This window comes from Rhinoraja longicauda, chromosome 10, assembly GCF_053455715.1.
Source record: "Rhinoraja longicauda isolate Sanriku21f chromosome 10, sRhiLon1.1, whole genome shotgun sequence".
Classification (NCBI taxonomy): domain Eukaryota; kingdom Metazoa; phylum Chordata; class Chondrichthyes; order Rajiformes; family Arhynchobatidae; genus Rhinoraja; species Rhinoraja longicauda.
In genome coordinates, this window is record NC_135962.1 from 5,733,550 (window position 1) to 5,756,300 (window position 22,751).

Here is a 22,751-nt window from a genome sequence, read left to right on the forward strand (position 1 = left end):
ATTTCCACCACCTCCAATGTGATGCCACTAGCAGTCACGCCTTCCCATCCCCACCCCCTTTCCGCCTTCCGCAGAGTCCACTCCATCTGCAATTCCTTGCTTCACTCAGCTCTTCCCACCCAAACCATCCTCCCTCCCGAGTACCTTTTCCCCTGCAACCCCAGGAGATGCAGCACCTGTTTCTCTACCTCCTCCCTCATGTCCTTCCAGTGACCCCAGTGAACCTTCCAGGTGAGATAGGGGTTCATGTGCACCTCTTCTCACCTCGCCTGGTGTATACGGTGTTCGCAATGTGACCTCCTCACTTGGCAAGACCGGGCATAGACTCCGTGACTGTTTCGCCAAACACTTGCGCTCAGTCTGCCAAGGCCAACGCAGAGTGTGGAACGGCACCTCGTATTCCACTTGGGTAGCTTACAAGCCAATGTTATGGATGTTGATTTCCAAAATGTGGGGTAACTAACCAAAGCTCTCCCCTCTCTTTCCCCCCTCTCTTCCCACCTGGACTTGCACCAATTTTCTACCCTCCCCACCCACTTCCACTTACATTCCATCATCTGGCTTCACAATTCTCAACTCTTCTTTCCTTATCCCACACCTTTTGTCATTCCACTGCTGGCCTTTGTGCAACCATCTGCCTATCAAAATCCCCCCCCCTCCCCCTTTAGCTTGTTCTTTAGCTTGTTTTATGTGGGGGTTGGGTTGGGGTGGGGGGAAACTTTTTCTAATCTCTTACTTCGATGGAGATGCGTTTTTTCCCCGTATCGTATCTGCGGCTTAACATCGAGGAGTTGGCGGCCTTCGTTGGAGACCGATTTTGAGAGCTCCACCGCGGTCGCCTGTGGACTTACCGCCGCACAGCTCTCCATCCCTATGCCAGAGGTCGACCTCGGAGTTAGAATCCGTGGGTGCTTGCGGACAATATTATGGAGCCCTCTGGTTAGAGACCGAATTTGGGAGCTCCAAGCTGTGGGAGGTTCGACCGCCCCGACGCGGGAGCTTCGATCGCCCCGACACGACACGGGAGCTTCGACCGCCCGACCGCGGGAGAATAAAGAGGAAGAAGATTGGACTTATTTGCCTTCCGTCACAGTGAGGAATGTGGGGAGTCCACTGTGGTGGATGTTTACGTTAACTTTTACGTAGTTGTGTGTCTTGTTTCTTTTTTTTTTCGTGTGGTAATTCGCATATCACTGTACCTTAATTGGTACACGTGACAATAAAAGATTAGAAGCAAAGAGGTCCTTCTGCAGTTGTACAGGGCCCTAGTGAGACCGCACCTGGAGTACTGTGTGCAGTTCTGGTCTCCAAATTTGAGGAAGGATATTCTTGCTATTGAGGGCGTGCAGCGTAGGTTTACTAGGTTAATTCCCGGAATGGCGGGACTGTCGTATGTTGAAAGACTGGAGCGACTAGGCTTGTATACACTGGAATTTAGAAGGATGAGAGGGGATCTTATCGAAACGTATAAGATTATTAAGGGGTTGGACACGTTAGAGGCAAGAAACATGTTTCCAATGTTGGGGGAGTCCAGAACAAGGGGCCACAGTTTAAGAATAAGGGGTAGGCCATTTAGAACGGAGATGAGGAAAAACGTTTTCAGTCAGAGAGTTGTGAATCTGTGGAATTTTCTGCCTCAGAAGGCAGTGGAGGCCAATTCTCTGAATGCTTTCAAGAGAGAGCTGTATAGAGCTCTTAAGGATAGCGGAGTCAGGGGGTATGGGGAGAAGGCAGGAACGGGGTACTGATTGAGAATGATCAGCCATGATCACATTGAATGTCGGTGCTGGTTTGAAGGGCCGAATGGCCTCCTCCTGCACCTATTGTCTATAAAAGACTTTTGAAACCTTTGAAACCGAAACGTCAGCTATCCATGTTCTCCAAAGAGCCTGACCCGCTGAGTTACTCCAGCACTCTGTGTCTTTTTTTGTTATTGTAAATCAGCATCTACAGCTCCATGTTTCTGCATTTTACTGGTTGACTGCGATGGGGAGATTTGTTGTTGCTGAGATGCAATCTTGGAGCAGGACAATTTGGAGCAATGACACAGCCTGGTTAGCGACCTGTTTTCATGCATGGAAATGGTTCTGCTGTCGACTCATTGCTAAAATCAGGTCTTGGATGTGCTGTCGTGAAGCGCAGAAGATGGAGCTGATTTTTTTTGTGCAACAGAATTAGAGAAGGATGTTCCACAGTCCGTGCCGACTGGTGGCTTTGTGGTTGAAAGTAGCCGTGTGCAAGCTGTTGGTGTTTTATTTTTGGTGTTATCGTTGTGGCGAAGGTGGTTTCCATTGTGCATGGACAGGATCCACACATTTGAAGGAGCAGCTCTTGGCCACTAAGTGTTGAAAAGGACTTTAGCCTTCCATGCAGCAGACCCTTCTGCAGTTACCAGTGGATGTGGAGAGGATGTTTCCACGAGTGGGAGTCTAGGGCCAAGAGGTCATAGCCTCAGAATTAAAGGACGTTCCTTTAGGAAGGAGGTGAGGAGGAATTTCTTCATTCAGAGGATGGTGAAACTGTGGAATTCTTTGCCACCGAAGGCTGTGGAGGCCAAGTCTATGGATATTTTTATGGCAGGGATAGATAGATTCTTGATTAGTGCGGGTAGTCGGGGGTTATGGGGAGAAGGCAGGAGAATGGGGTTAGGAGGGAGAGATAGATCAGCCATGATTGAATGGCAGACTTGATGGGCCAAATGACCTAATTCAATAGACAATAGGTGCAGGAGGAGGCCATTGGGCCCTTTGAGCCAGCACCGCCATTCAATGTGATCATGGCTGATCATTCTCAATCAGTACCCCATTTCTGCCTTCTCCCCATACCCCCTGACTCCGCTATCCTTAAGACCTCTATCTAGCTCTCTCTTGAATGCATTCAGAGAATTGGCCTCCACTGCCTTCTGAGGCAAAGAATTCCCCAGATTCACAACTCTCTGACTGAAAAAGTTTTTCCTCATCTCAGTTCTAAATGGCCTACCCCTTATTCTTAAACGTTTCGATAAGATCTCCTCTCATCCTTCTAAATTCTGCTCCTATCACTTATGACCAGAGTCTAAGTTGTATCCTTTCTTGAAGATGGTCATGGCTATAGCATCTTTGACATCCTTGATAGAGCTCTTAAAGAAACATGTTCCCAATGTTGGGGGAGTCCAGAACAAGGGGCCATAGTTTAAGAATAAGGGGTAGGCCATTTAGAACTGAGATGAGGAAAAACTTTTTCAGTCAGAGAGTTGTGAATCTGTGGATTTCTTTGCCTCAGAAGGCAGTGGAGGGCCTCGAAGGCCTCGAAGGGCCGAATGGCCTACTCCTGCACCTATTGTTCAATTGTCTATCCCCATGGTAGATCATCCTCTTTCCAGAAGTGGACGATGAGGCTGTGGATTTGTCCCTGAAGCTCTTCATTGCTGGGCGTTTTTTTACGGTTTCAGCAGTGATAGCATTTGCTCCCAGGACCTTGTTATTATTGAGTTAGATTTGGGCTTCTCAAATTTCTGTTGGTGAGGAGTGGCGGGAAGCCCGGCGTGTTCATGTGGAATGGAGTCAAGGATGTGATGTCAAGTTACGGTAATTGTCACATGCACCAGTCCTTTTACAACCTGAGGTGCAGGTACAAAGAAATCCTTGCTTGCAGCAACACCTCGGGTACATAGACTCAGACAGAACACAAAAACATATCGTGTAGGAAGGAACTGCAGATGCAGTTTACGCCGAAGACAGGCACAAAATGGTGGCGTAACTCAGCAGGACAGGCAACATCTCTGGATAGAAGGAATGGGTGACTTTTCGGGTCGAGACCCTTCTTCAGATGGTCCTGACCCAAAACAAAAACATATTGCACATGACACAAATTCTACAAGACTGTGCAAAAGGGCAAAAGTCAAGATATTAATTGTAAACACAAATGTAAAATGACTCTATGGTGGTGTGAGTAGCGTGATATTGCCAAGGTAGGATTAGGTTTGTTCGGGTCAGTTCAAGAACCTGATAGTTGTAGGAAAGTAGCTGTTCCTGAACCTAGTGGCGTGAGACCTTGGGCTCCTGCATGACGGCAACAGTGAGAAGAGGTAGTGGTTTGTCCTTGATGACAGATACCACCGCCTTGTGGCAGTGTCTCATGTCAAGGACAGTCACAGTTAAGGAGGTCCTCAAAGCATTTCATCGGACAGGTATTGACTGCCCCTCTGTTCTTGATGAGTCCGCCCTCATTCCTCCTGGGTGTGGGCCTGGAATATGAGAGTGCCTTTCTATCCTGTGCTCTGTTCTTGAGGTGAGCGCTTTTCTCTTGGACCTTTGCCTTCAGGGGTGTTAAATCTCTTTCTCTTCCCTCGAGGTCGAGTGGAGCTCCCAATCCAGGACGATCTTGTGTTTCTGGTTAATTAACTCCCTGATCTCCTGCTCGTTCTCTTTGAACTGATCCCGGTCCTCCGTGGAAAAGGAGGCAAGAATGTCTTTACTGGTCCAAATTGTGGTTTAGTTTTCAAACTCAAGTACATTAGATAGAGCAAAGTGCAAGTACAATACGATACAATACAATACAATATATCTTTATTGCCATTGTACAGGGGTACAACGAGATTGGGAATGCGCCTCCCATACGATGCAATAAATTAATTAGCTAGTCAGTATTATTTTAAACAACCCAATGAAACAAATTGTAACAGTTTTAAAACAGAATAAAGTGCAAGTAGATCTGTGCCGGTTCACTGTGCGTTTTGACCATCCGGCTCAGCAGGACCGGTTCATAGCAGCTAAGGTCCTGGGGATGAAGTTGTTCCTGAGTCTGGAGGTGCGGGCGTAGAAGGCCTTGTATCGTCTGCCCAATGGTAGAAGTTCGAACAGACTGTTGCAGGGGTGTGGAGAGTCTTTGTGGATGCTGGTGGCTTTTCTGAGGCATCGTGTGTTGTAGATGCCCTCCAAGGCTGGTAGCTGTGTTCCGATGGACCTCTGAGCTCTATGGACTACCCGCTGAAGAGCTCTCCTCTCTGCCTCCGTGCAGCTGAGATACCATACAGAGTGCAGAATATAGTTCTCAGCATTGTAACGCGTCAGCTGTATAGACTGTCTTCCTGTCTCCACCTATATCCTTTCTTTGTCCCGCCTCCCCCTGACATCAGACTGAAGAAGGGTCTCGACCCGAAACGTCACCCATTCCTTCTCTCCAGAGATGCTGCCTGACCCGCTGAGCTACTCCAGCATTTTGTGATACCTTCGATTTGTACCAGCATCTGCAGTTATTTTCCTACACAGTTCTATGGACAAAGTTTAATGACCGTAGTGGGGTAGAGGTGAATCAGGCAGTACCCCAGCTTATGGAAGGACTGTTTAGAAGCCTGATAATCGGGGGGGGGGGACTGTTCTTGAGCCTGGTGATACGGGCTTTCAAGCTTCTGTACCTTCTGCCGGACAGGAGCAGGGAGAAGATAGAATGACTGGGGTGGGACTTCGTTGATTATCTTGACTGCTTTTCATTTAGATTTAGATTTAGAGATACAGCGCGGAAACAGGCCCTTCGGCCCACCGAGTCCGCGCCGCCCAGCGATCCCCGTACATTAACACTATCCTACACACACTAGGGACTATTTTTACATTTTACCCAGTCAATTAACCCACATACCTGTACGTCTTTGGAGTGTGGGAGGAAACCGAAGATCTCGGAGAAAACCCACGCAGGTCACGGGGAGAACGTACAAACTCCGTACAGACGGCGCCCGAGGTCAGGATCGAACCTGAGTCTCTGGTGCTGCATTCGCTGTAAGGCAGCAACGCTACTGCTGCGCCACTGTGCCGCCCCTCCATGGCAGCGTGGTGTAGATGGAGTCAACTGTGGGCAGTCTAGTCTGTGTTATGGACTGTGCTGCATCTACAACTCTGCAATGACTCACAGACTTGGGGCAGAGCTGTTCCCATACCCAAGCTGCGAAGCAACCTGACTGTATGCTTTCTGTGGTGCATCTGCAGAAGAGTCATTGGATATGTGCCAAATGTCCACAGTCTCCAAAGGAAGTGGAGGTGGTTGATGTGCTGCTTTCTTGGCAGTGGAATCAATGTGATTGGTCCATGACAGGTCATTAGTAATATTAATGCCAAGGAACTCGACGATCTCAACCATTTCCACAGGTATCATTGATGCTGATTGGAGCATGTAGTTGATTGGAGACCCTTGAAGTTGATAAGCTCCTTCAGCCTCCTGACAATGAGTGAGAGGTTATTGTCCTGACACCATCTTACTAAGTTCTCTCTCTCTCCATCCTGCACTCTGTCTCATCGTTTGCTTTGGGATGCAGCTCACCACAGTGGTGTGTGTCTGCAAGCTTGTAGATGGAGTTGGAGCTGGATTGAGCCACACTGTCCGAATGCATCCCTGTGTGGGATGGGTGTTGAGAATTATTATGGAGAAGGTATGGTCACCTATCCTCACTGATTGTGGTCTGCGCGTCACAAGGTCGACGATTCAGTGCCAGAAGGGGGCGCTGCTTTCTAGGTTCAAGAGTTTGCAGATGAGTTTGGATGGGCGTATGACATTGAAGACAGAGTTGATAGTTGATGAATAGTTTAGGAGTCCTTGTTTTGATGTTCCAGAAATGTGTTTCGGGCCAGGGGGATGCTGTTTGCCGCGAGCCCGTTGTGATGGTACGCATACCATGGCGGCCCGAGGCTGGCCGGGAGGCTGGAGTTAACGCGCGCCGTCAGAAGTTTTCAGGTCTGCCCTTGGCTGTGGATATTCTGCATCCCCTGTAGGCAGGATTTGGAAGGTTGTCCATGACGCACTGCCTGAGAAGGGCTGTCGACCTCGACCTCGAGGGAAGAGAAAGAGATTTAACACACCTGAAGGCAAAGGTCCAGGAGAAAAGCATTAAGCTCAAGAACAGAGCACAGGATAGAAAGGCACACTCACATTCCAGGCCCACACCCAGGAGGAATGAGGGCGGACTCATTAGTTTAGAGGTACAGCACGGAAACAGGCCCACCGAGTCCGCACCGACCAGCGTTCCCCGCACACCCGACACTCACCAGGGACAATTTTACACTTATACCAAGCCAATTAAAAACCTACAAACCTGTACGTCTTGGAGTGTGGCAGGAAACAGAAGAAGACTCACTCAGGTCATGGGGAGAACGTACAAACTCCGTACAGACAGCAGATGATATAGGAAACAGGCCATTGTAAGCTGTTTGTAGGGTGAAAACGAGAAGCTTCCGTGACTTGGGTGGGGGAGAGATAGAGAGAGGGAATGCCGGGGCTACCTGAGGTGAGAGAAATCAAGATTCATACCACTGAGCTGTAAGCTGCCCAAGCAAAATATGAGATGCTGTTCCTCCAATTTGTGTTTAGCCTCACTCTGACAATGGAGGAGACCGAGGACAGAAAGGTCTGTGTGGGAATGGGATGGAGAATTAAAGTGTCCAGCAACCGGGAGATCGGGTAGTTTCAGGCGGGCTGAGCGAAGGTGTTCCGCGAAACGATCGCCCAGTCTGCGTTTGGTATCACCGATGTATAAGAGTCCATATCTTGAACAACGGATACAGTAGATGAGGTTGGAGGAGGTGCAAGTGAACTTCCGCCTCACCTGAAAGGACTGTCGGGGTCCCTGGACGGAGACGAGGGATGAGGTGCTGCATCTTCTGCGGTTGCAGGGGAAGGTACCTGGGGAGGGGGTGGATTGGGTGGGAAGGGATGAGTTAACCAGGGAGTTGCGGAGGGAACGGTCTCTGCGGAAGGCGGAAAGGGATGGAGATGGGAAAATATGACTAGTGGTGGGATCCCGTTGGAGGTGGCGGGAATTCTGGAGGATTATGTGTTGTATGCGACGGCTGATGGGGTGGAAGGTGAGGACTAGGGGGACTCTGCCTCTGTTGCATCTAGGGGGAGGGGGAGCAAGGGCGGAGCTGCGGGGGACAGAGGAGACACGAGTGAGGGCCTCATCTATGATGGGAGAGGGGAACCCCCGTTCCCTAAAGAATGAGGACATCCCCGATGGTCTAGTATGGAACACCTCATCTTGGGCACAGATGCGGCGTAGACGGAGGAATTGGGCGCAATGGATAGAGTCTTTGCAGGAAGCAGGGTAGGAAGAAGTGCAGTCGAGATAGTCGTGGGAGTGAGTGGGTTTGTAATAGACATCAGTCAGTAGTCTATTTCTTGTGATGGAGACCGTGAGATCAAGAAAGGGGAGGGAGGTGTCGGAGATGGTCCAAGTAAATTTGAGTGAAGGATGAAAATTGGTGTTGAAGTTGATGAAGTCCATGAGTTCTGCATGAGTGCAGGAGGTAGCACCGATGCAGTCATCAATGTAATGGAGATAGAGTTCGGGGACGGGGCCAGTGTACGCCTGGAACAGGGATTGTTCGACGTACCCTACAAAGAGGCAGGCATAGCTGGGGCCCATACGGGTGCCCATAGCTACGCCTTGGACTTGGGGGAAGTGGGAGGAGTCAAAGGAGAAGCAGTTGAGGGTAAGGACCAGCTCTGTTAGGCGGAGGAGAGTGATAGTAGAGGGAAATTGGATGGTTCTGTGATCGAGGCTTTAAGGCCTTGCTGGTGGGGGATGGATGTGTAGAGTGACCGAACGTCCGTAGCAAAGATGAGGGAATGGGGGCTTGGGAGCGGAAGTCATTAAAAAGGTCTGGCAGAACAGTTGTGTTTGTGGATTTTGGGGAGAAGGTAAAAACAGGGCCGTGCTGGGCTGGGAAACAATAAGGTCGGAGGCTGTGGGAGGCGAACAGCCAGAAGTGATGAAATCAGTCATGGTGTTTGAGATTAAGGCCTGGTGCTCATCTGTGCGATCGTGGGATCAGATCAAGACCGTTCTTCAGGCTGAGCGTCAGGGAGAGGGACTTTAGAGACATGGAAGGGTAAGGTGTGAAAACGACAGATCAAAGCAGATGCTGATCAAGGAAATGTAGAACGGTTCATTGTTGGCTGAGGGGAGGGTGACAACGAGGCAGACAAACAGTAAGATTAATCGGGAGGACGGTGAAACTAGTCGGTGACCTCGGGTGTGGGAGGGACGGTGAGAGAGGTTGACTTCATTGGAAACTTCCAGGGTTGGGACACGTGCCTGCACGATCGTGATACGGTGGTCTGTCTCCGAGAGAGTGGAAGGGGTGGAAGACATTTACTAATTCGGTAAGGACAATCGCTCAGACACCTCTTGATGAGGAAGTTTGCTTCATGAAGCCACCCTTCCTCTTCTGGTGTAACCTCCAGAAGATGTAGCAACAACATGTTGTTTGAACGGGCCACCCATTGCTCAGTGTGTTGCACTCTGTGCAGCAATATTGATGTCAACGTTTCTGAGTTCTCCAGCTGTTTCCCAAGAGGGGTAAATTTAGAAAGTTTAAGAGAAAGTGGTTATTTATATGCTACTAGACCAGGTGGGCCCGTTGGGCCCAAACCTCCCCTGCATTGGTGCAGCACCCTCTCCTTCCCTTCCCCCCTCTCCCACCCTCTTCCCCCCTCTCCCCCTCTCTCCCCCTCCCCCTCTCCCTCCCCCCTCTCCCCTCCCCCCTCCCCTCTCTCCCTTTCCTCCCCCTCTCTCCTTTCCTCCCCCCCACCCCTCCCCCTTCCCCCCTTCTCCCCCTCCCCTCACTCCCCCCTCTCCCCCCCTCTCTCCCCTCTCCCCCTCCTCTCTCCCCTCTCTCCCCCCTCTCTCCCCCCTCTCTCCCCCCTCTCTCCCCCCTCTCTCCCCCCTCTCCCCTCTCTCCCCCTCTCTCCCCTCTCTCCCCTCTCTCCCCCTCTCTCCCCCTCTCTCCCCCTCTCTCCCCCTCTCTCCCTCTCTCCCCCCTCTCTCTCCCCCTCTCTCTCCCCCTCTCTCTCCCCCTCTCTCTCCCCCTCTCTCTCCCCTCTCTCTCCCCCTCTCTCTCCCCCTCTCTCTCCCCCTCTCTCTCCCCTCTCTCTCCCCTCTCTCTCCCCCTCTCTCTCCCCCTCTCTCTCCCCCTCTCTCTCCCCCTCTCTCTCCCCCTCTCTCTCCCCCTCTCTCTCCCCCTCTCTCTCCCCCTCTCTCTCCCCCTCTCTCTCCCCCTCTCTCTCCCCCCTCTCTTTCCCCCCTGTCTCCCCCCCCTCCCTCCCGCTCCCTCCCCCCTCTCCCACCCCCTCTCCCCTCCCACTCCTCCCTCCTTCCCCCCTTCCCCTTCCCCTCCCCCCTTATCCTCCTCCCCCCTCCCTCCCTAGAGATAGATTTAAACTTTAAAACATGAATAACTTAAAAAATATAACACCGATTTCAATGGAAACTTCCATTAGCACCAAAGGGATGACGGTGAATAAGGTGGGCCTACAATTGTTGCGCTATCGTGCACCGCTTTGGCTGTAGATCAGGAACAAACAATCAAACAAACGAGAGCTTTAGTATATAGATAAACTCCTTTTGCTTCCAATGAATTGATGTGTATTTTGGGACAGGACAGTAATGGTATCAGACAAGAAGTTATGGTATTTATCCCCGACGGTGAACTGTAAGAGCTAATTAAATGGAGGTTGATAGAATGTCATAGTTTATTTTACTGTGTGCGTAGATGGAGATGAAGACAGCATGTTTTTTGACATGTGTAGCATATCTTCCAGTTCTGATTTGGTGTGACTGTACATCCGATGGACTTGCACATGTAACGTCATATGGTTAGGTCATAAGTGATAGGAGCAGAATTAGGCCATTCGGCCCATTGTCTACTCCGCCATTCAATTACGGCTGATCTATCTCTCCCTCCTAACCCCATTCTCCTGCCTTCTCCCCATAACCCTTGACACCCGTCAAGATATTGCGTGCATAACACCTTCTTGGTGGCTGCTTGGACTAATAAATGAAACTTCTTCCATTAGCACCAAAGGGACCACGGTGATTTAGGTGGGCCTAACATTGTCGCACTATCGTGTACCGTTTTGGCTGTAGTTCAAGAACAAACAAACAAACTAACGAGAGTTTTAGTATATAGATGTTCACTTGTTGTTTCCCAAGCTTTCTAATACAACTGCGAAATAGATTTTAATGTTTGCTCTGCAACTGATAACAGACCAGATTTTTTTCTCTTTTCCCCTTTCTGTAGCGATGTTACTTTTTCCATTTCTGGGAACTGCTCTAGAATGTATGGAATTTGGGAAATTGAGAACAGTGCAGCACTATTTTCTTAGCCACCTCTTAAAAACTTTACGATGTTGGGGCCTGGAGATTTATCAGATCCATTTACTTCTCTTTTTTTTAACTCATAGTAATTTCATTCAGTCTTCATTTTATCAGAATTTACTATTTCTGGGAAGGCTTTTATGTCCTTTGCAAAGGTGGATATAAAATATTTGAATGATTTCTTTGACCATTCCATTGCCCAGTATTTTCCTGTAAAGGGCACGCATTGATCTAAGCTAATGTTAATCTTTTGTTCAGAGATGGGGGATGTTTTTGTCTTGGAGATACAGCGTGGAGCCAGGCCATTCGGCCCATCGAGTCCACACATTAACACTATCCTAGGGATACATACTATACCACATACCAGGGACAATTTTACATTTATACCAAGCCAATTATCCAGAGACGCTGCTTGCCCCGGTGAGTTACTCCAGCATTTTGTGTCTGCCTTCAACCTACAAATCTGTACGTCTTTGTAGTGTGGAAGGAAACTGAAAATCTCAGAGAAAACCCACGCAGGTCACGGGGAGAACGTACAGACAAGCACCCATAGCCAGGATTTAACCCAGGTCTCTGGCGATGTAAGGCAGCAACTCTACCGCTGCACCAAATGGTAGATGTGATAAATTTTTGAGTTGAATGTTAAGGACCCTTCTTCAGAAGAGGTCCATTATATAGTTATTAAGGTCAATGGAATTCCTCCTTGTCCTTGTTTCATTCGAATTGATGTCCGCTAATCGTGTTTCAATTTTTAAACCTTGTTTGCTTTCCTGCTGTACCAATACGTGGCCCTTTTCGGTTGCTTTGCCAACTGCTGCTGTCAACCTTGCCTCGGGCAGGTCAGGCTGATCTGTTTCCTTCTGGCTTTCCTGGTTGGTAGGAGCTGGATTAGCAGGGAACTTTATCTGCTTGACACGTATCGCCCCACAGCAAAAGCAAAGCAGCTCGCATTGCTCCCTCTGCCCTTCCATGGAGCAAGTCCTTAGCAAGTACACAGCTGCTGCGTCCATCTCCATTCTAGCTAGGCTCTTCCACATCACAATTTAATCTGAAAGTAAGCAGCTCCCTTAATTGTGGAGGAAGGAACTGCAGATGCTGGTTTAAACCAAAGATCAGACACAAAATGCTGGAGTAATTCAGCGGGACGGGCAGCATCTCTGGAGAGCATCCCCAGAGATGCTGCCCATCCAGCTAAGTTACTCCAGCATTTTGTGTCTGATCTTTAGCTCAAGTCAAGTCAAGCCAAGTTTATTTGTCACATACATATACAAGATGCGCAGTGAAATGAAAGTGGCAACGCCTGCGGATTGTGATAAACTACAAAAGAGATAAGAATTATTTTTTTTTAACTCAAAAAATAAATTAATACAGTAAATTAAATTAGTCCCTGGTGATATGAGAGTTAACAGTCCTGATGGCCTGTGGGAAGAAACTCCGTCTCATCCTCTCTGTTTTCACAGCGTGACAGCGGAGGCGTTTGCCTGACCGTAGCAGCTGGAACAGTCCGTTGCTGGGGTGGCAGGGGTCCCCCATAATGTTGCTGGCTCTGGATCTGCACCTCCTGATGTATAGGTCCTGTAGGGGGGGCGAGTGTAGTTCCCATAGTGCGTTCTGCCGAACGCACTACTCTCTGCAGGGCCATCCTGTCCTGGGCAGAGCTGTTCCCAAACCAGATTGTGATGTTTCCAGACAAGATGCTTTACAGCCCCAGAGTAGAAGCACTGAAGGATCCTCAGAGACACTCTGAATTTCCTCAACTGTCTGAGGTGGTAAAGGCGCTGCCTTGCCTTACTCACCAATGCGGCAATGTGTGTTGTCCATGTCAGATCATCTGTGATGTGGACTCCCAGGTATTTAAAGCTGCTCACCCTATCCACAGTAATCCCATTTATCTCCAGTGGCGTGTACGTCACTTAATTCCCTGCGTTTTCATAGAAAATAGGTGCGGGAGGAGGCTATTTGGCCCTTCGAGCCAGCACCGCTCGTTTGCTAATCACCTTCATACTGTCATCTCTGATGTTCCGCCATTTCTCCATCTCTGCTTTCTATTCCTTTATCAGCCAATGTTAATTGCATGTCCCGAAATGGTGCGGAGAAAGTGATAGTGAGCTGCCTGGTACTGCCCCAGCCCCCTTGGTGCAGAAGTTCATACATTAAAAACAAAATAACACCCACCCCCACTCTTTATATGGCCTCTTGAAGGTGAAACAAAATAACAGCGGACAGATACAAAATGCTGGGGTAACTCAGCGGGACAGGCAGCATCTCTGGAGAGAAGGAACGGGTAACGTTTCAGATCGAGGCCCATCTCTGAATGCATTCAAGAGAGAGCTGGATAGAGCTCTTAAGGATAGCGGAGTCAGGGGGTATGGGGAGAAGGCAGGAACGGGGTACTGATTGAGAATGGTCAGCCATGATCAGATTGAATGGTGGTGCTGGCTCGAAGGGCCGAATGGCCTTCTCCTGCACCTATTGTCTATTGTCTATCTTCAGAGATGCTGCCTGTCCCGCTGAGCTACTCCAGCACTTTGCGTCTATCTTCGGTGTAAACCAGCACCTGCAGTTCCTTCCTGCACATTTGGTGTGCTCCACTGTGAAATCTCCTAAAGGTATGCCTACTTTGAAGAAGTTCTCCTCCTCTCTCCGATGTGAGTTCTGTGACACCCTCTCTCGCTGCTCCCCCTCCTAGACCAAATCACAGCAGAGGCTGGCTGAGAAGTCGTCTGGCTGAATGGTTACTGAGGTACACAAATGAAGGAGCATGTCAAAGCTATGAGGTGCAGGGCTGTAGGAAATGAGGAGCTCTGGAGTGGTGCAAATCATTAATGATCCGAAGTAACGTGGAGCAGTAGATCTTCCCACTTCTGATACAAATGGAGAAAGTAAGTTACACGAAACCGTAGGATTTGACGTTGAGTCCAGAAGCCTCTACGTGCCTGGATGGAAAAGGAGGGATTGTTCCTCAGGCTTAGGGTGGTGAATCTGTGGAATTCGTTGCCACAGAAGGCTGTGGAGGCCAAGTCAGTGGATATTTTTAAGGCAGAGATAGATGGATTCTTGATTAGTACGGGTGTCATGGGTTATGGGGAGAAGGCAGGAGAATGGAGTTAGGAGGGAGAGATAGATCAGCCGTAATTGAATGGCGGTGTTGACATGATGGGCCGAATGGCCTAATTCTGCTCCGAGCACTGATGATTCACCTTCAAGAGGCCACGTAAGGAGTGGGAGGAGGTGGGTAGTGAGTGGCCTCTGGTGCGGAGGAGATACATCGACCCAACTCGTCCACAGACCAAGTTACCTGCCAGACCTACAGTAGTCCCACTTGCTTGTGCCTGGCCTATATCCCTCCAAACCTTTCCTATCCACGTACCTGTCTAATTTTCATTTCAATATTGTAATTGTATCCGTCTCTATCACTTCATCAGTGAAAAGCTTTTTGTTGCTGCTATCCAGTCAGTGAAAAAGATGATTAGAATCAAGCTGTTAACAGCTAGCCCCCCGAAGCACTTCAAGATGGAGGATGTCAAGGCCACTGGACTCTAGTCATTAAGGCACGAGATTGGATTGGATTAGCTGATATTGCCCATTTTGAACCTCGTCAGCCCACTCCAGGTGTTCCAACCAGAGGAGGAGGATGGAAAGTGTGAGCGAGGAAGCGGAAGAGGAAAAGCGAGTTGCTCGTTGTTTTCCCCTGTTGCAGGTTTGGAGGAACACTGAGCCACTGGGACAAATCCGAGACCTCCAGCGCTTACTTGTGGTCAAGACTGAGCTGCCGGGACAAGCCCAAGACAACCAGCGCCTCCTCTGAGGCTAAGACTGTGTCTGGGGCAAGCCTTAGACAACCAGTGCCTCCCACCTGCCCACAGACAGCAAGGGACGATGCCCGCACACGGAGGCAAATAATGAGCCGCCATTATAAGCCGGAGACCGCCAATGTCCCCTCGTTAAGCCCAATAACTTTATTCCCGAGAGTGCTGGAAGCAGTGCTTTAAAGGCAGAGTTTGGTTTAGGTTAGAGATGCAGCATGGAAACAGGCCCTTCAGCCCAACGAAGCCATGCTGACCATTGGTCACCCGTTCGCACTGGTGGACCCAGAACCCGGATCTCTGGCGCCGTGAGGCAGTAGCTCTACGAGCTGTGCCGCAACAGATGGTGATTTACAAAAATGGTTGCAAAGTGCCAGGGTAACCCAGCCAGAGGGCGTGGATAGGCAGACTGATTGTGGTGGGGGGGGGGGGGGTGAAGAGAAAGGTGGGGCAGGACAAAGGCAATTGGAAGTAAATACTGAGCCATTTACAGTGTACAGATGATACATGATAAGGGAATAACGTTTAGTGCAAGAAAAAGCCAGTAAAGTCCAATCAAAGATGGTCCGAGGGTCACCAATGAGGTAGTTCAGCACTGCTGGGACTTGCCAGGGCTTTGTCTTGTTCCTCCTTTCTCATCCCTTCCCTCCCCTTTCCCCCCCCACCACAAACAATCTGAATAAGGGTCCTGACTTGAAACGGCACATATCCACAGATGCTACCTGACCTGCTGAGTTACTCCAGCACTTTGTGATAGGCGGATACAGGTGAGGGAGGGTGGGGTTGATTGGCAAATGATTGGATGCAGACTAGAGATGAAAAGACAGAGAGAGTGAGGTAACGATAGAAGATGTCTGAATTGTGAATCCAGAAGAAGAAATATAGGGGGAAGTGTGTGGGCGAAGGTGAGAAATGGGTGTGAATACAGGTCATAGTGTCATAGAGCGATACAACGTGGAAACAGGCCTTTCAGCCCAACCTGCCCACATCGGCCACATGTCCCAGCTACACTAGTCCCACCTGCCTGCATTTGGCCCATATCCCTCCACACCTGTCCTATCCATGCACCTGTCTAACTGTTTCTTAAACGTTGGGATAGTCCCCGCCCCAACTACCTCCTCTGGCAGCTTGTTCCATACACCCACCACCCTTTGTATAACAGTATAACAGAGCTTTATTTGTCATTCGGTACCGAGGTACCGAACGAAACTACATAGCAGTCATAAAAAAAAAGAACACAAGACACATAACCCCAACACAAACGTCCATCACGGTGACTCCAAACACCCCCTCACTGTGATGGAGGCAACAAAACTTCCACTCTCTTCCCCACGCCCACGGACAGACAGCTCGTCCCCGACCGACCCGCACAGTCCCCGCAAGGGGATGGAAGTCCTCGCGGCCGAATCGCACCGGGCGCTGCAACGTCTCGCGGCCGAGCCGGGCGATGAAAGGCCCCGCGACCAAGCCTTGGACAGCTAAGTCCCGTGGCCGAGCCGCACCGGGCGATGTTAAGTCCCGCGGCCGAGCTGCACCAGCGATGTAAAGTCCCGCGGCCGAGCCGCACCGGGCGATGTTAGAACCCGCAGCCGAGATGCACCGGGCACTATTAAGTCCAGCGGCCGAGCCGCACCAGCGATGTAAAGTCCCGCGGCCAAGCCGCACCGGGCGATGAAAAGTCCCGCGGCCGAGCCGCACCGGGCACTGTTAAGTCCAGCGGCCAAGCTGCACCAGGCGATGTAAAGTCCAGCGGCCGAGCCGCACCGGGCGATGTTAGGCCCCGCAGCCGAGCCGCACCCCGCGCCGTTAGGAAGAGAAAAGTTTCCCCCATCCCCCCCACCACCCCCCCCCACCCACACCACCACCCCCCCACCCACACCACCACCCCCCACCCACACCACCACCCCCCACACATACACAACCAAAAAAAAATACAAAAACCATCCCAACACCGACACACAACAAAAAAAAAAGGAAAAAAGACGAACAGACTGCTAGCGAGCCGCAGCCGTTAGGCGCCGCCACTTCCGCATTATGAAAACGTTATCCCTCAGATTCCTATTAAATCTTTTCCCCTTCACCTTGAACCGAGTTCCTCTAGTCCTCGATTCACCTGCTCGAGGCAAGAGACTCTGTGCATCTACCCGATCTATTCCTCTCATGATTTTGTACACCTCCATAAGATCACCCCCTCAACCTCCTGCGCTCCAAGGAATAGTGTCCCAGCCTGCTCAACCTCTGCCTACAGCTCGGACCCTCGAGACCTGGCAATATCCTCGTAAATCTTCTCCGTACCCTTTCCAGCTTGACGACATCTTTCCTATAACACGGTGCCCAGAACTGAACACAGTACTCCAAATGTGGCCTCTGGCGGGGCACAAGGTTGAGAGGTGGGGGGGGGGGGGGGGGAGGGGAGGTGGAGGGAAGAGCGGGTGGTTGTTTGCAGGTCAATTTAATGTTCATATCGCTGGGTTGTAAGCTACCCAAGCAGAATCTGATTCTTAATAAAGATTTTTAATAAAGGTTGGACGAACGGTAACCAGAGTTGACAGGAATGCAGAGCTGATGTGCCGAACGGAGCAGTGGTGATGATATTGAGTAGTGGAGCAGTGATTTAATCAACTGCTCCTAATGTTTATTTGTTCTTCTATTTGACAGGTTTACATTGGTCGGAAAATGCTGATTTGTGAGCACTGGGGAGGGCTGTGTTTTTGTTTAACTTAATGAGACGCAGGGAACGGAGACACGTTGCCTCTCACAATCGGTGTTATCCGCTATCGGGTCTGAAGAAGGTGTCCCGACTCAAAACAACACCGATCCGTTCCTTGCACATGGTGCTGTCTGGCCCGCTGAGTTACTCTGGCACTTTGTGCCCTGTGATCGAAAGCTAAAAGGCTCGTAGTTGCAGAGTGGTTTTGCAGTAGACATGAAGATTGCTTCAGGTCACCAACCTTGCTGGAATACTAGCACAAGAATCTCTTGCCCAGAGTAGGTGAATCAAGGACCAGAGGACATAGGTTTAAGGTGAAGGGGAAAAAAATCAATGGACAGTAGGTGCAGGAGGAGGCCATTCGGCCCTTTGAGCCAGCACCGCCATTCAATGTGATCATGGCTGATCATTCTCAATCAGTACCCCGTTCCTGCCTTCTCCCCATACCCCCTGACTCCGCTATCCTTAAGAGCTCTATCTAGCTCTCTCTTGAATGCATTCAGAGAATTGGCCTCCACTGCCTTCTGAGGCAGAGAATTCCACAGATTCACAACTCTCTGACTGAAAACGTTTTTCCTCATCTCTGTTCTAAATGGCCTACCCCTTATTCTTAAACTTAAAATAGGAATCTGAGGGGTATCTTTTTCACACAATGGGTGATGGGGGTATGGACCAAGCTGCCAGAGGAGGTCATTGAGGCAGGGACAATACCAATGTTTAAGAAACAGTTGGATAGGACATGTTTGGAGGGATATGGACCAAACGTGGGCAGGTGGGACTAATGCAGCTGGGACATGTTGGCCGATGTGGGCAAGTTGGACTGAAGGGCCTGTTTCCACACTGTATCACTCTATGACTCTCTCCCCAGCACTTTCCTTCAATGCTTTGAGAGGGCAGTTATCAATGATCAAGTCCTTGGCTGCCCAGGTTGTGCTGAGAAGTCTGCCTGACTTTACAATCATTTTGCACTGGAGTTATTGTGGGTAAGACATTGAACCATTGCAACACGAGGCGCTCTTCACATGGAGTACGGGTGTATGGGATCCCATGGGGTCTGATGTTGTACTTGTACCATGTCTCCTGTCTGTTGCTTCTTGTTAGAAGAAGGGTCTCCACCCGAAACGTCATCTATTCCTTTTCTCCAGAGATGCTGCCCGACCCGCTGAGTTACTCCAGCATTTTGTGTCTATCTTCGGTGTAAACCAGCGCCTGCAGTTCCTTCCTGCACATTTGGTGTGCTCCACTGTGAAATCTCCTAAAGGTATGCCTACTTTGAAGAAGTTCTCCTCCTCTCTCCAATGTGAGTTCTGTGACACCCTCTCTCGCTGCTCCCCCTCTGACCTATCTCGCCTCTCCAGAGATGCTGCCTGACCTTCTGAGTTACTCCAGCATTTTGTGTCCATCTTCGGTGTAATGCAGCACCTGCAGTTCCTTCCCACGTGATATATTTCCAGGTCAGGATGGTGTGTGGCTTGGGGAACATCTTCAAAGTGGTGGTGCTCACATGCTTTGCTCCCCTTCAGTTCAAGCTGGAAGAGGTGGTGGGTTTGGAAGGTGCTGTCTCAAGATGGTACAAAGTGTTGGTACTGTTTGTCACTGGTGGAGTGACGCATCATTCAAATCAATCAAACTGCTATGTCCTTATTGGGTCTGAAGAAGGATCGCAACCTGAAACGTCACCCATTCTTTCTCTCCAGAGATGCTGCCTGTCCCGCTGGGTACCTCCAGCATTTTGTGTCTACGGTGTAAACCAGAATCCTCAGTGATTCCTCCTACTCTCCAACTCTTAGACCACGTTTTATCCCAGGCTTTCCCAGCACTCTGAAGAAGGGTCTCGACCCGATTCCTTTTCTCCAGAGATGCTGCCTGACCTACCGAGTTACTCCAGCCTTTTGTGTCTGTCTTTGTCCCTTCCTACACAAATAACCGAGTCAAGTCGAGTTAATCGTCATATGGTGACCAGTGGAGCTTTTGTGGACATGCTAAGTGCAACACCAAACATTCAATTGTAACTGTGTCGGAAGGAACTACAGATGCTGAATTAAACCGAAGATAGACACGAAAAGCTGAAGCAACTCAGCGGGTCAAACTGCATCTCTGGAAAAAGAAATAGGCGATGTTTCCCCCCTTCTTTAGACACGAAAAGCTGAAGCAACTCAGCGGGTCAAACTGCATCTCTGGAAAAAGAAATAGGCGATGTTTCCCCCCTTCTTTAGACACGAAAAGCTGAAGTAACTCAGCGGGTCAAACTGCATCTCTGGAAAAAGAAACAGGCGATGTTTCGGGTCGAGACCCATCTTCAGAATGTTATACATTAGTTTAGTTTAGAGATACAGTGCAGAAACAGGCCCTTCGGCCCACCGAGTCCACACTGACCAGCGATCCCCACACACACTGAGGACAATTTACATTTATACCAAGCCAATTATCCTACAAACCTGTACGTCCTTGGAGTGTGGGAGGAAACCGAAGATCCCGGAGAAAACCCTTGCAGCTCACAGGAAAAAGTACGAACTCTGTACAGACAGCACCCCTTAGTCGGGATGGAACCTGGGTGTCTGGCGCTGTAAGGCATTAGCTCCACTGCTGTGTCACTTAAATACTTTAAATACTTAAATACATTTTGTAAATTACCAAATGCAAACTAGCAGTTAAATAATATTTTCAATGATACTTTGTTCATGTTACTACAATGGAAAACTTTGACAGAAGTGTTTTGTTCTAGATTATAGTGAACAGGGACTGTCCAATTCTTCTGCGCCAGGCAATGGAATCACGTTCCAAGGGCCTTGATGGCATTTTGAGAGATTTGGACGTTTTTTCTAATAATCAATTTAAAGAGGTGAATTCAGGAAGCAATTCCATGGGTTTCATCGATAGGTGAGAAGAGCCCTTTTGCAGGAATAGATTATTGCCCGAAGGCAATGGAGGACAATTCTCTGAATGTATTCAAGAGAGAGCTGGATAGAGCTCTTAAGGATAGCGGAGTCAGGGGGTATGGGGAGAAGGCAGGAACGGGGTACTGATTGAGAATGATCAGCCATGATCACATTGAATGGCGGTGCTGGTTCAAAGGGCCGAATGGCCTCCTCCTGCACCTATTGTATTGAATCTTTTAGTAGATTCTTTGAGCGTACCCTTGTTTTGGAAGGAACAAACTAATATTAGTCAAGTTGAATTGATTGTCATCTGGTAACCAGTGAAGCTTTTGTAAACATGGTTTCTGTGTCATCTTTAGTTACTCTGACCTTTTTGTTTAAAATGCATATAATAAAACTAGATTGAATATATTTGGCCTTGTGATTATGGTACGTTCATAAGTGATCAGAGCAGAATGAGGCCATTTGGCGCATCAAGTCTACTCTGCCTTTCAATCATCCATGATCTATCTCTCCCACCTAACCCCATTCTCCTGTCTTGTCCCCATAACCCCTGACACCTGCCACTAATCAAGAATGTATCTATCTCTGCCTTAAAAATGTCCATTGACTTGGCCTCCACAGCCTCCTGTGGCAAAGAATTCCAAAACAGATTCACCTGATGAAAGAAGCATGAAATTTGATATATTTGGAATTGTGAATTAACTGGAGAATATGGAAAGATGCTAATCATTCAGCTTGTCCTCCTCTTTGACATGCTATGTGCTGTACTAATTACCAGAAAATACAACTCATGAGTAGATTTTGATAAGGTATGACATTGTCATTTGACATGTTCTATACCCAGATTTGTTTGGACTCAAAGACTTGGCAGTGCAATCATAGATTTTTTTTAACTTCAACTTCAAATTCACGTTGCATGTGAAGAGAGCAGGTTTTACTATTCTAATTGATCATTACGGCATTATTCGTGGATGCGGTGGAATTTTTCAAGGCTGTGACATTTAATTGCTGAGGGTAGATATTTGTGGAACTGCAATGACTGCCCATGGAATTGATGAGATTGATGGGAGGTTAGTTGTTGAACCAACTTCTCTAGCTTGGCAGTTGCTTGTAAATTCCTGTCCCTTTTGGATGAACGGTGTAAAAGAATTAATTATCGATGACATCCCATTGTTAAACTTACACCGAATATTATATAGGATGGGTTTATAACTTTCCAATGATTAAAAGTCCTTGGAGACAAAGCATTTGTCGGCACGGTGGTGCAGCAGTAGTTGCTGCCTTACAGCGCCAGAGACCCGGGTTCCATCCCGACTAGGGGCGCTGTCTGTACGGAATTTGTACGTTCTCCCCGTGACCTGCGTGGGTTTTCCCCGAGATCTTCAGTTTCCTCCCATACTACAAAGACGTACAGGTTTGTAGGTTAATTGGCTTGGTAAATGTAAAAATTGTCCCTAGTGTGAGTAGGATAGTGTTAATGCGCTGGTCGGTGTGGACTCAGTGGGCCGAAGGGCCTATTTCCGCGCCAAATCACTAAATTAAGCTACGTCAAACTAAATTTTGGAAGCTGTGACAATTTGTGTGGGCTGTCAGTGAATTGTTCAGCAGCTTTGGCAGTGGCTGCATTGCTGTTGCCTCTTACTTTCAGCATAATTCACGCTAACGTGGCCTGAGGGGAAAAACTCTCTGGAATTCTTAAAGGAATGGAAGAGGGTAGATGACCATTCAAATCAAATATTTCTGTACATGCACCATTCTGTGGCAAATATTCTTTAACGTTTTTTTCGTGATACATAGATTTTCATAATCGAAATGGAACTGAGGGAGTGTTTTTTTTAACCAATGTCGGATGATTTTTTTTTGTACTAGTGGGGAAGATGATGATCTGGCTTCTGAATCAGAACTCGGACTTGACCCTGAGTTGAGCCAGGGTGGTTTGGGTTGGTTCTTATTTGGCTTCTGATATGTAGCACCAATTGTCCCGGTTGCTGTAGGGGGAAGACAAAAAAACAACTTTCGAACAGAAAACTATGTGCAGTTTTGGTCTCCCAATTTGGGGAAGGACATCCTTGCTATTGAGGCAGTGCAGCGTAGGTTCACGAGGTAAGGTCTCTAGTGAGCAGTGTGATGTCTTGAGAGGTCGGGAGCTTTTCTCTTGAAGGTTGGGAGATGTGGGTGCCGGAAATGAAGACAGAAAAGTTCTTGTTTTCAAACTTAAATTCCAAAAACAG

General features: G+C 48.9%; 1 protein-coding gene across 10 annotated transcripts in view; it reads left to right on the plus strand.

The window, feature by feature from the left end:
* Positions 1 to 22,751, plus strand: part of dpf3 (double PHD fingers 3) — a 140,302-nt gene that overhangs the window by 4,978 nt on the left and 112,573 nt on the right. For 2 of the 10 annotated variants that reach the window (XM_078406133.1, XM_078406137.1), the window contains exon 1: positions 18,790 to 18,899. The exons of the other annotated variants lie outside the window; for them this stretch is intronic. The gene's annotated coding sequence lies outside the window, so the exon portion shown is untranslated. Of the gene's footprint in view, positions 1 to 18,789; positions 18,900 to 22,751 lie in introns of those variants that run through there. 10 annotated transcript variants of the gene reach the window in all.